This window comes from Mauremys reevesii, linkage group 9 (genome assembly GCF_016161935.1).
Source record: "Mauremys reevesii isolate NIE-2019 linkage group 9, ASM1616193v1, whole genome shotgun sequence".
NCBI lineage: Eukaryota > Metazoa > Chordata > Testudines > Geoemydidae > Mauremys > Mauremys reevesii.
In genome coordinates this window covers 87,287,776-87,300,138 of record NC_052631.1, presented here as the reverse complement: position 1 = coordinate 87,300,138, position 12,363 = coordinate 87,287,776, and positions in this window count along the sequence as shown.

The window sequence follows — 12,363 nt, the reverse complement described above, 5'->3', positions numbered from 1 at the left end:
ACACTCCTCCTGAGTTGCACCAATCACTCCCTAGCTGCAGCACAGGATCCAGGCCTTAACTTATTCTGGGCCTACTGGACTCTCCCATAGCATTTATTATGTCTGCAACTTGTCCATCTTCATGCTGTGGAAGAGTCAGAAGAGCGCTGAAGACTCTTAAAATCCAGAAGCACAGCCCTGATTTCATTTTGATACAAATCTACTGCAACATAAAACTATCTCCAGCTTTCATTATGCAGCAGGCAGAGGAATGAGCTTCCTTGCATGGTGCTGCAATACAGTGAAGGTGCAAGGAAAAGCTGCACATGAACTGGCCCACATAGCATCAAGATACGGAAGTGTATATTATACAGCTCCAAGGCAGTAGCATGATCATATGTACCAATACGAATGGGACAGTCCTGGATTTTCCTGTGATGTCCTATTGTTCCAGGAACTTGGTTTGAGACACCTGACACATCACAGGTTTTCATTTTTATCAACCATCATGTCTGCCTTTTATAACTTAATATTTTTTTTGTTTGAGATGGATTGCTGCACTGATTCAAATTCACTGTGTTTACCAGGTGGAAACAGCCAGTGGAACAAGAGTTCAGTATGAAAAGTGATTGCAACAAAGAAAAAATTAACTGTTAGACATGTTTATTACAGTAATGCCTAGGAACTAGCCAAGCCTGGAGCCCCATGCTGGGAGGCACTGTGCAAACAGAGCAGCACACAGTCCCTGCCCCGAAGAGCTTACAGTCCCAAAGTTTCTTGGGTTCAGAGACTATCAAAGCTGTTCTTTTGCACAAAGAGAAAGCTAACCCCCACTACTAGAGCAGTGTTTCATGACAGTACTGCCAACGAATTTAAGTTCCTGGAGGAATTCTGTCACCGAGAAATGTGCCCGTGTTGCTGCCAAATCAGAACCTGGCAGCAGCAACACTTACTCACATTGTTTTAAGTACACTCTTGTCTTTTGTATGATTATTGTGTGACCCTAAGAGGTGTCACCACAAACTGTCGCAGTTTTTCTATGTTGAAAATATGGTCACCTTCACACTGAGCCATGTTTAGCGATTCCCGTTGACCTGAATACTTTCATATTCCATTGGCTGGTTCACATACACCTTTCCCTTCGATATCACTGAATCTCTGACACACATCATGAGAGCTATCCATCTACATCAGAGATTCAGCTGCACACATAGACACAGTGAGCAGCCTCTGTGTAGGACCTGCTATTTATAACCTGCACAGACTGTTGCTGTGATTGATGTGGAATCCTTTGATCTCCAGCAAGAACACAGTCCCCATCTGACAAAACTGACTCTTGTGCTTTGTCTTTTATTTTGATAGGTTTCCTGCCAGCTGGGCTCTCTCTCTATTTGATCAAGGGCAATATGTCTTCAATCAATTAGTCTCCTTATTTTGCTTTATTTTTAAGAGCACTGAGCCAGGCCAATGAAAAGGGTAAAAATACTGTAATTCCTCAACTTTTATTACAAGTACTAATGACTAATAGCAATACTTTCTGTAGCAACTCTCCACTGGAGGTGTCAGAACTCTTTAAAAACTTTTATTTATTGGCTTTAGAAAATCCTACAAAAGTGCTGATTCCAGGTTCTAAGCACCCTCACTGCTCTAGAACCAATACATTAGATGGATAGATCAATAGATAAAAAGGCAGCTACTTAACCTCTCAACACACTATCAGTTTTAATCGGAATATATTTGAAACCAAGCTCACCATACAACCTGTGAAAGAAATCATTCTCCACCTTGAGAGATTGCTGATGATTCCCAAAGCAGATTCACTCCTCGGGCCTCCCCAAAAGCCCATTCAAATATATAGGACTCGCAACATTTTCAGGAGTCAGAAGATTTAAACTGTTTGGACCAACGGTGGGGAATCTGAATCCCAGAACTGCACTCTGTTGACAGCCTCCTCCTCCCACATGAGCAATTCTGCTAGGCTCAGCTGCAGCAGCCTGGCACTGGGGGAGAGACAATCTCACTGGTAAGATGCTCCCAGACCACTTACAGAGTAAAACTAATCCCTTAAATTTCACCTGGAAAGTAATAGGCAGCCAATGAAGCTTCACAACCTACCACTGAAGGAGGAGACAGATATAAAAGAATCACATCACCCATAAATGAAATGTAGTCACCTCTTGGGTGGCATATAGCTGCTGTTACATAGCTCACAGCAAAACTAAACCATGGGGTTCTGAGCAGGAAGTGCCCAAGATACCATATCGAGTTATAATGGCTGGCGGAGATTAGAAAGAGATAATATAGCTTATATTCCAAACCAGCTGATGCAACACCTCAATTTTACAAAAAGTGTCATGGGAGTTCTAATTACCACCTGTGGTCAGAACCTTAGTCACAAATACTACTTCCTACTTCAGGTGCACAGCTTGTGAGGCTGCTTTCGATGCTCCGTTGGCCCCTAAGCCGCTGAAATCAACCTTTGCAATCAAGGCAAAGATTAGTGTTCACACACTTTCCTTACCTAGCACACCAGCTACACCGCTGTAGCGCATCTGGTGAAGATGCTCTTTATGCCAAGGGCAGAGAGCTTTTCCATTGGCGTAATAAATCCACCTCCATGAGAGGCAGTAGTTGTCAGTGAGAGAGGCTTACGTTGCTCAAGGGGGTGGCTTTCTTCACGCTCCTGAACAACGTAAGTTATACCGAAGTAAATGGTAGTGCAGACCTGGCCTAAATCACCTTTATACTGCTCTGGAACCTTCTCTTTGTTATGCCTCTTACACTGGTCTAATAAGTGACTGTGGTAAAAGAGAGTTACACTAGCGTAAAATAGGCATAAGAACCAGGCCCATGATCTTCATATTGCTGCCTCAGCGCTAGAAAGCCAGACTAACTGCTAGGCTGTGGCTATGTTGTGCTGCTCTGGTGATGCAAAGCAGCCATAGACCTGGCTCCTCTGGCAGTGAGCTGGGCTTTACATCAGCTTTATGTAACCAGAGGGGTGCCAAGCAACTGGAACACATTGTCTGATTCCCCACTGCCCTGCATTTCCACCTGAGCGCAGTGAATACCAAATGCTACCAAATAAAATGTTAACATTACACACCGTGCAAACAACAGGGCCAAATCCACTAGGTTTGCATCACTGGCATGGCCAGAGCGTGGCCCAGGGTTGAGGCCACTTTACACTAGTGTAAAGGCCTATATGCGGTGCAATGTGGAGCTAGTCACAAAATTTTTCAATTAAAGAAAGAGGACACATTTTTCACTAAAATGGTCCCATTTTTCACCAGTTGTAGTGCAAGACAATGTAGAATCTGGTCCCGTGTCCATATAACAAAACTTTTAGCCTTCTAGGCCTCCTCGATTATTTTTCTAGGAGAGTTTCTAAACTCATAGGCATGCCGATGAGCAAGCTAGGGAATCTTGCTTTCTAAGAAAATCTTATTACCGTACAAGAGGTAAATAAGCTAACTTTGGCCTTGTGTTTGTATTTCTGCCTTTCAGGTTTATGAGCAAATAAACTTGCCCTGAATAGGCTTTGTGACATGTTTTTATGCTATAAAAAAAAACAAAGTCAGGAAAGACTAATTTTTTCATTTTTTTGCCTTGTGCGACCCAAATCAATAATTACACCGATCGATCGAGGACATAAATTCAGAACACTAATTTACATTGAGTACCTTAACCTAATAAAAAGGCAACAACTGTATTTGCTGAAATTGATTTCCCTTTTATTTTCAAGAGAAAATCTGCAGACCCGTGGAATAATGCATCAATAAGTCTTAGTGCAAAAAAAGCACTTAATTATCAGCAAATATCACAAAAACTAAAAAACCTCTATGAATATGAAAATCTAGTCTGACCAAGTTCAATGGGGTTTTTTAACGCCAGAATTTCTTGTACCTCTATTAGATGTGCATTTGTGCAATGTGAATCATGACAAGGCGAATTTAAGAGTCTAGTAAAATTGCTCTGTAAAGGAAACATGTCCTGAAATAATTTTACCTAATTACAAAAATAAGTCTTACAAACCCAAAATTCTATAGGGGCTAAAATGTTCCGGTGATGTTTGTATCAGCCTCTGCTGTACACACAGAATCCTGCCATCAAGTGTCAATTGAGCTGACGTGAATGTAGAGTGAGAGAAATCACTAGAGGCGGGCTGTGGAGAAGTTTGGAGCATTTTACGGAGGCGCCATACCAGCTAACAACTTGAAATTGAAACTATGCACAGATCTTTGTAACAAATTAAATGCGATGCTGATTTTTGGTATAATTGCCTAGAAGAGTCAAATGCACTCCTTATGTCACATCTATCTATTTTAGGGTTTTGTATGAGCTCTGGTAAGTAGACATGGGAAGTTACCATTCCCTAGTGAAAGCGACTTGCAGATTTTGAAGAGAAATCTGCATTGTGCCATATAGTTGCCTAGATAGAGGAATCTAGGCAAATACACAGAGCATTTTAGCATTGCTGTGATGTGATGTGATGTGGGTGTTGAACATATTCCCTATGCCCAAATCCAGCAATGTCATGAAAACCAGCCACACCCTCAGGCCTGCACTGGTAAAAGAGAAACTACAGCAGCTGACCCCAAAAAGCAAAAATGGATTTAATTGTCTAAACAAACCACCATGGTCTTGAAGTTTAAGGGCTAGATTCTACCTTACGATATGAATGGGGGCACCTTTCAGTGTCTTCAACAGTAGCTGCACTTATCTGAAGCAAAGTACTTTCGTTTTAAGTACTTTAAATTTCAGTTGAATTTAGTGCTCTTTAAAAATACACAGAGTGAAGTCCTCAATCCACAGACCAACTAGAGCCCAGGCAGTCACACAGCAAGTCTCCTCAGGCGTGCCCCAGCCCTGATCTGGGGGGGGAGTAATTGTTTCCTTTCTGCTCAAAATGCCAACAAAGGTACCACTTGTGGTGGTTTCTGTGTAATGAATAGGACCTGCCTTGAGACCAACTCATGATTTCAGATAGGCCCCCTGCTCCTTTTGTATTTAGTATTTAAAAAAAAGAAGTTGGCATTAAGGGTCTGCTCTACAGCCTATCAAAGTAAATGGAGAGAGTTCCATAGACTTTAATAGGCTAGATCGGGCTGGGCAAACTTTTTGGCCTGTGGGCAACAGCAGGGTATGGAAATTGTATGGCAGGCCATGAATACTCATGAAATTGGGGGTAGGGCTGCGGGAGGTGGGTGAGGGCAGAAATGAGGAGTTCAGGGTGCGGGAGGGGGCTCCGGGTTGGGGGTGAGGGCTCGGGGTTGGGGCTAGGAATGAGAGGTTTGGGGTACAGGAGGGGGCTCAGAGGACGGGAGGGGGATCAGGGATAGGGCAGGTTGTTGGGGCACAGGGCGGGGTGCGGGCTCTGGATGAGGGGCTTGGATACAAGAGGGGGCTCTGGGCTGGAACTGAGGCAGAGGGCAGCGGGAGGGAGATCAGGGCTGTGGCAGGGGGTTGGGGTGTGGTGGGGGGCTCAGGGGTGCAGGCTCTGGGCAGCGCTTACCGCAAGCAGCTCCCGGAAGCATGTCTCCCCTCTGACTCCGAGGCATGGCCAGGAGGCTCTGCACACTGCCCCGTCCACAGGTGCCACCCCGGCACCTCCCATTGGCTGGGAACCATGGCCAATGGGAGCTGCAGGGTTGGTGCCTGCAGATGGGGCAGCGTGCAGAGCCACCTGGCCGCGCCTCCACATACAACATAGGAGGCGGAGGGGCTAGGGTGACCAGATGTCCCGATTTTATTGGGACAGTCCCGATATTTGGGGCTTTTTTTTTTTTTTTAATATGGGCTCCTATTACCCCCCACCCCCATCCTGATTTTTCACACTTGCTGTCTTGTCATCCTAGGAGGGGAGGTCATGCCGGCTGCTTCCTGAGAGCTGCGCAGAGCGGGGCAAACCCCTGACCCAGCTCCCCAGCAGGAGCGGGGCAAACCCCCAACTCAGCTCCCCAGCAGGAGCTGAGGGACAGATTAAATGGTCTGATGGGCCAGATGTGGCCTGCAGGCGGTAGTTTGTCCACCGCTGGGCTAGATCATGCCCTAGGGACATAGATTTTCAAACCTGGGAGCATAAAGCCAATTTTTAGCACTTGAAAAACTGGTCTGTTTTCACAGATGCATTTTGATAACTATTCTTCACTTGCATGGACGCTAATGGGGGCTCTAAGTGTTCAACACCTCTGAAAATCTGATCACCTGTTTATCAAAATATGGATTTAGGTGCTTAAACTTAAATATTCCACTTTGGCCTTGTGAAAGGTGCTAATCAGCAGCCCCAGTCACCAAGTATTGTCCTCATTTAATGAACACAGGATAATACTAGCTAAATGGTCAAATTTTATACACAGTGCATAATGGAACTACCTATTGACATACAGATAAATATGTACAGAAAGCATACGGTTTACCAAGACTAGCATTTACTATGTTAATGACTTTACTATAAAATGAGAATGCTTTATAACCAGTCCCTCACTTTGACTGATGCTTAATTAAAAATGTACTAGATTAGACTTTGTCAAGGCCCCCAAATTATGTTAAAGTCAGTGCTTCAGCAAGAGAGACTAAATGTTATGATTATTTAAAACTATAGACTGATCATTTATTAAAGACATATAGATGGAGATATATCTATCTCATAGAACTGGAAGGGACTCCAAGGGGTCATTGAGTCCAGCCCCCTGCCTTCACTAGCAGGATCAAGTACTGATTTTTTTGTCCCAGATCCCTAAGTGGCCCCTGCGTCAAGGATTGAACTCACAACCCTCGGTTTAACAGGCCAATGCTCAAACCACTGAGCGATCCTCCCCCCCTTGGAAAAGCTACATGAAATCTGATGGCAATCTGTACGTGCCATATTTTGCCTCACCTGGATATATAAACTCAACAGTTCACAACTTTTGCTGTGAGGATTTAAGGCCTAAACTTTAGGCAAAACCCATTGCTATAAAGACTGAAAGGTCAGCACCTACATTAAATAGTATGATGTTCTTAGGGTTACTTTCATGAATTAAAATATCCACCAATTCAAAATAAATAAGGGTATGTACAATTTATTTAGGGGAGACATTTCCAATAACTGAACATAGCAAAAATAAAAATATATTTGTAAATGCAAAAAGGCACCACGTGTGTCATCTTCTAAAATCGGAGTCCTTCCTTTGGTTCAATGAGCTTTGGGATCAGACCTTCAATGAGTACGATTTGCTTTCTCCTGAAAAAGATATTAGTGGAGGCTAAACGCATTAATCACTTACTGCTCTCTAGAGGTGCACTCATTCAGAAGAGCATTGAAAAGGACGCATAGGAAAGCTTGCCTTGAAATTGCCTTTGAGGAAACTGGATCTGTTCAATGAATAAAGCAGGTACTTCATTTTCAAAGGCTGGCAAACCAGCATCTATCACAAGTACTTGCATTAATGTTAATACATTAATTTAAAAAAAAAATTAAAATATTCAGTCATTCTTAGAACCCTGGCTGGAAGCCCCTAGTGGTATATATAGTGGAACTTCAGATTTCATATAAACAAAAAATATCAGATACTATAAACATTTTAGGAGACAAACCTGAATTGGAACTACTCTGTACATATAGATTGCTGCAGTGTTGACTCAGGATTACTCCTCCTATTAATTCTAATATGAAAATATGGACATTATGCAAGTGTCCTGAAAGAATATGGTGCACATCAGAACGTATAAACTGAGTTCAGCGTAAGGGCTTATCTATATAGTGCAGCAGTGCACACCAGAGGGCCGTCAACTGTAGAGCACTCCTAAGTTTTGTGCTCTGGCTGCCCCACGTAGACCCTGACGCACTCTAAAAGATCCTCGCTGCATATTAACATAGTACTGGACTACATCAACTCGCAACCTTTTAACATGTAAACAGGGTCTACAATGGACAATAGAGAGTAACACTTTACAGCCCTCTAAAATTTACACCCTTCTGGTGAGCATTGCCACACCATGGAGACAAGCCTTATGTCTTTCATCAGGAATGGGTCCCTTCTTTAGAGCTTGACTCTGCAAAACACTGAACAACTCTGGCCCCAATCTGGCAAAACACTTCTGTATATGCTTACCCTTAAGCATGAGTAACTTCATTAATGTCTTGTGACTATTCACATGCTTCGATGTTTTCCTGGATGGGGACCACAGTGCTCGGCTCCTAGCAGGAACAAGCCCATAGTCTGTGGAAAGCCAGGACCAATGTCTGCACCAATATGTAGCTGTGATTTTTGCATTCTGCAGAATCCACTGCAGGCAACAAAATTTCAGATGCCTTATCAGCATGTAAGGTCCATGTCTTTTTTATAGCTTTGGAATTATTTAGTGATCAGTGAATTTACTTAATCCTTTCATTGCACATGGACAAGCAGCATATATCTGCAGAAAGAGCCTTTGTACAATCCTGTGAATAGACACTGTCCATCTTGACAAAGCACTGCAGGAAATGAAAAATTGCCACAGCATGTTGCCCAAAGGTTACTTCCATCACAGCACTGAAGGGGTTCTGATTAATTTGCTTATACTGTACCACTCACTCCACATTTCAAGGAGAACTGGAATCTTATTTGTCTCTCTATGTAGCATTAACACCAAATCAGACCAGCAATGCTAATTCATCACAAGAGAAACTTCCTAGCTGATACATATATCTACTAATGCAAACTGGGCTAGCAAGAATTCACAATACTATAAAATAATTGTCAGTATAGAAGGAATACTAATTCTTCTCTTTGTTTTGTTGTAATACAAAAGCTTGAATTTTCACATGATGTATTTATTGGTTGGATGATATTTTTGTTGTTGAAATCCCTAACCTAAGACCAAAAGCAAAATGAACTCAAGGATTCAGTATACCTAGTTTAAAACATTAAGTCTGTTCTTTTCCCTTCCAGAAACATAAGTGCTGGACCTTTCCCTGTGCTCCACTCTCCATGTCACATGAATAACCTGAGCTGTAGAAGGTGCTAAACAATTGCAGTATTTATATTCCTTTCCCAAAGACTAGCACCTCCGTAACACACACACACTCCAGATGCCTGCTCAGTGGGAGACCTGAAGTCATTCCTGAAACTCCTCATGTGGCACTGCCTTGTTTCTCTATTACACCACTTATTTAATTTTATCTAAGGGCTCAGAATTTTCAAATGTTCCTCGTAAGAACTGGATGTAACACAAGTTATTCACATTCAGTACTTTTTCCTAAGAAAATAGTAGTCAAAAGTAGGAAGATTCCTTTAATTCAGACCATCTAAATTCGAGTCCATGCAGCACATCATTTAGGTATTGCTAGGTGCATATTGTGTACATCTCTGCAACTACAACAAAAGAAAAGAAAAAGGATCTATTTTACTTTAATCCTGACCAGCAGCTGTTAGCAATTTTCTTTAGTTATCACTGTGGGACATGATGGATGGGAGACTCCGTTTGCTGAGGAACTAGTTTATAATACACAAGTGTTCTCAAGGACTGTGGTTCAACAGCACATTTAGTCTAACCAGGAACTACAAAATACAAGAGAGGACAAAGTTCCTTCCTTGGAGCAACTATCATTCTTCAGAGAAACTGTGCTGTCTGATCAGGAGGATAATCTCTAGAACAACTGCACAATCTTGTGCCATTCAGCTGGTACACCACATCAGTCAAAAAAAATGTGCATATCCTCATGTGGCAAGTGATGTCAAGACCACGCTATAAAGGAGCGAGAAAAGTTCCAGATATTAGTATTATCTCAAGTACTTGACAGTTTGCCAACCAATAATGCACTATGAAATTGGCCATGCAAAAATATATATAAATGAAACAAAGCAGATCAAGAGACTTGCAGCCAAAGTGAACAGAGGATAGACCAGAGAATCGCACCATCACCAGGAAAAGGCAGGTTTACACAATTGGGGACTCCTTACTGAGAAGGATAGACAGCCCTGTAACCAGAGCTGATCCAGTGAACAGAAGGGTGTGCTGTCTGCCGGGTTCTAAGATACAAGATATGGACTTGAGGCTGAAGAAGATCCTAACAGGAGCGGGAGAAAATCCACTGATTGTCCTTCATGTGGGAACAAATGATACGGCTAGATTCTCGCTGGAACGTATCAAGGGAGATATGACCGGCTGGGGAAGACACTCAAGGAAATCCAGGCTCAGGTGATCTTCAGTGGGATTCTGCCTGTTCCTAGAGAAGGGCAACAAAGGTGTGAAAAGATTATGATGATCAGTAGATGGCTCAGGCAGTGGTGCTTGGGAGGCATTCATGGACAGGAGGACTGTTCTCTTGGGATGGACTTCATCTGAGTAGGGAGGAAAATAGACTTCTGGGAAGCAGATTGGCACAACTGATTAAGAGACCTTTAAACTAGAATTTGGGGGAGATGTCCAGGTAATCTCCATGCTGGATTTTAACATTGAGAGGGAAGAAAATGAAGTAAGAAAGGATACAGCCGTGGGTAGGAGAATGGACATAAGGAGGAAGAGTAGTGTAGATACCAGCCTTAATAGATCTGTAATTAGGGTTTTTTATTTCAAAAGGGTTAACTTAAAAAATTAAGGAAATTAGTTAGGGAAGTGGATTGGACTGAAGAACTTGTGGATCTAAAGGCAGAGGAGGCCTGGAATTACTTCAAGTCAAAGTTGCAGAAACTATCAGAAGCCTGCATCCCAAGAAAGGGGACAAAAATTCATAGGCAGGAGTTGTAGACCAAGCTGGATGAGCAAGCATCTCAGAGAGGTGATTAAGAAAAAGCAGAAAACCTACAAGAAGTGGAAGATGGGAGGGATCAGCAAGGAAAGGTACCTTATTGAGGTCAGAACATGTAGGGATAAAGCGAGAAAGGCCAAAAGCCATGTAGAGCTGGACCTTGCAAAGGGAATTAAAACCAATAGTAAAAGGTTCTACAGCCATATAAATAAGAAGAAAACAAAGAAAGAAGTGGGACTGCTAAACACTGAGGATGGAGTGGAGGTTAAGGACAATCTAGGCATGGCCCAATATCTAAACAAATACTTTGCCTCGGTCTTTAATGAGGAGCTTAGGGATAATGGCAGGATGACAAATGGGAATGAGGATATGGAGGTAGATATTACCACATCCGAGGTAGAAGCCAACCTTGAACGGCTTAATGGGACTAAATCGGAGGGCCCAGATAATCTTCATCCAAGAATATTAAAGGAACTGGCACATGAAAATGCAAGCCCATTAGCAAGAATTTTTAATGAATCTGTAAACTCAGGGGTTGTACCGTATGACTGGAAAATTGCTAACATAGTTCCTATTTTTAAGAAAGGGAAAAAAAGTGATCCAAGTAACTACAGGCCTGTCAGTTTGACATCTGTAGTATGCAAGGTCTTGGAAAAATTTTTGAAGGAAAAAGTAGTTAAGGACATTGAGGTCAATGGTAATTGGGACAAAATATAATATGGTTTTACAAAAGGTAGATTGTGCCAAACCAACCTGAGCTCCTTCTTTGAGAAGGTAACAGATTTTTTAGACAAAGAAAATGCAGTGGATCTAATTTACCTCAATTTCAGTAAGGCATTTGATACGGTTCCAAATGGGGAATTATTAAATTGGAAAAGATGGGGATCAATATGAAAATTGAAAGGTGGGTAAGGAACTGGTTAAAGGGGAGACTACAATACGTCATACTGAAAGGTGAACTGTCAGGCTGGAAGGAGGTTACTAGTGGAGTTCCTCGGGGATCGGTTTTGGGACCAATCTTTTTATTACTGACTTTGGCACAAAAAGTGGGAGTGTACTAATAAAGTTGCGGATGATCCAAAGCTAGGAGGTATTGCTAATACAGAGAAGGACCGGAATATCATACAGGAAGATCTGGATGACCTTGTAAACTGGAGTAATAGTAATAGGATGAAACGTAATAATAAAAAGTGCAAGGTCATGCATTTAGGGATTAATAACAAGAACTTTTGTTATAAACTGGGGACTCATCAGTTAGAAGCAACAGAGGAGGAGAAGGACCTTGGAGTATTGGTTGATCACAGGATGACTATGAGCCGCCAATGTGATATGGCCGTGAAAAAGCGAATGCAGTCTTGGGATGCGTTAGGCGAGGTATTTCCAGTAGAGATAAGGAGGTGTTAGTACCGTTATACGAGGCACTGGTGAGACCTCATCTGGAATATTGTGTGCAGTTCATGTTTAAGAAGGATGAATTCAAACTGTAACAGGTACAGAGAAGGGCTACTAGGATGATCCGAGGAATGGAAAAACTGTCTTATGAAAGGAGACTCAGGGTACGTCTACACTACCCGCCGGATTGGCGGGTAGTGATCGATCTATCGGAGATCGATTTATCGCGTGTAGTGTAGACATGATAAATCGATCCCTTATCACTCTCCCGTCGACTG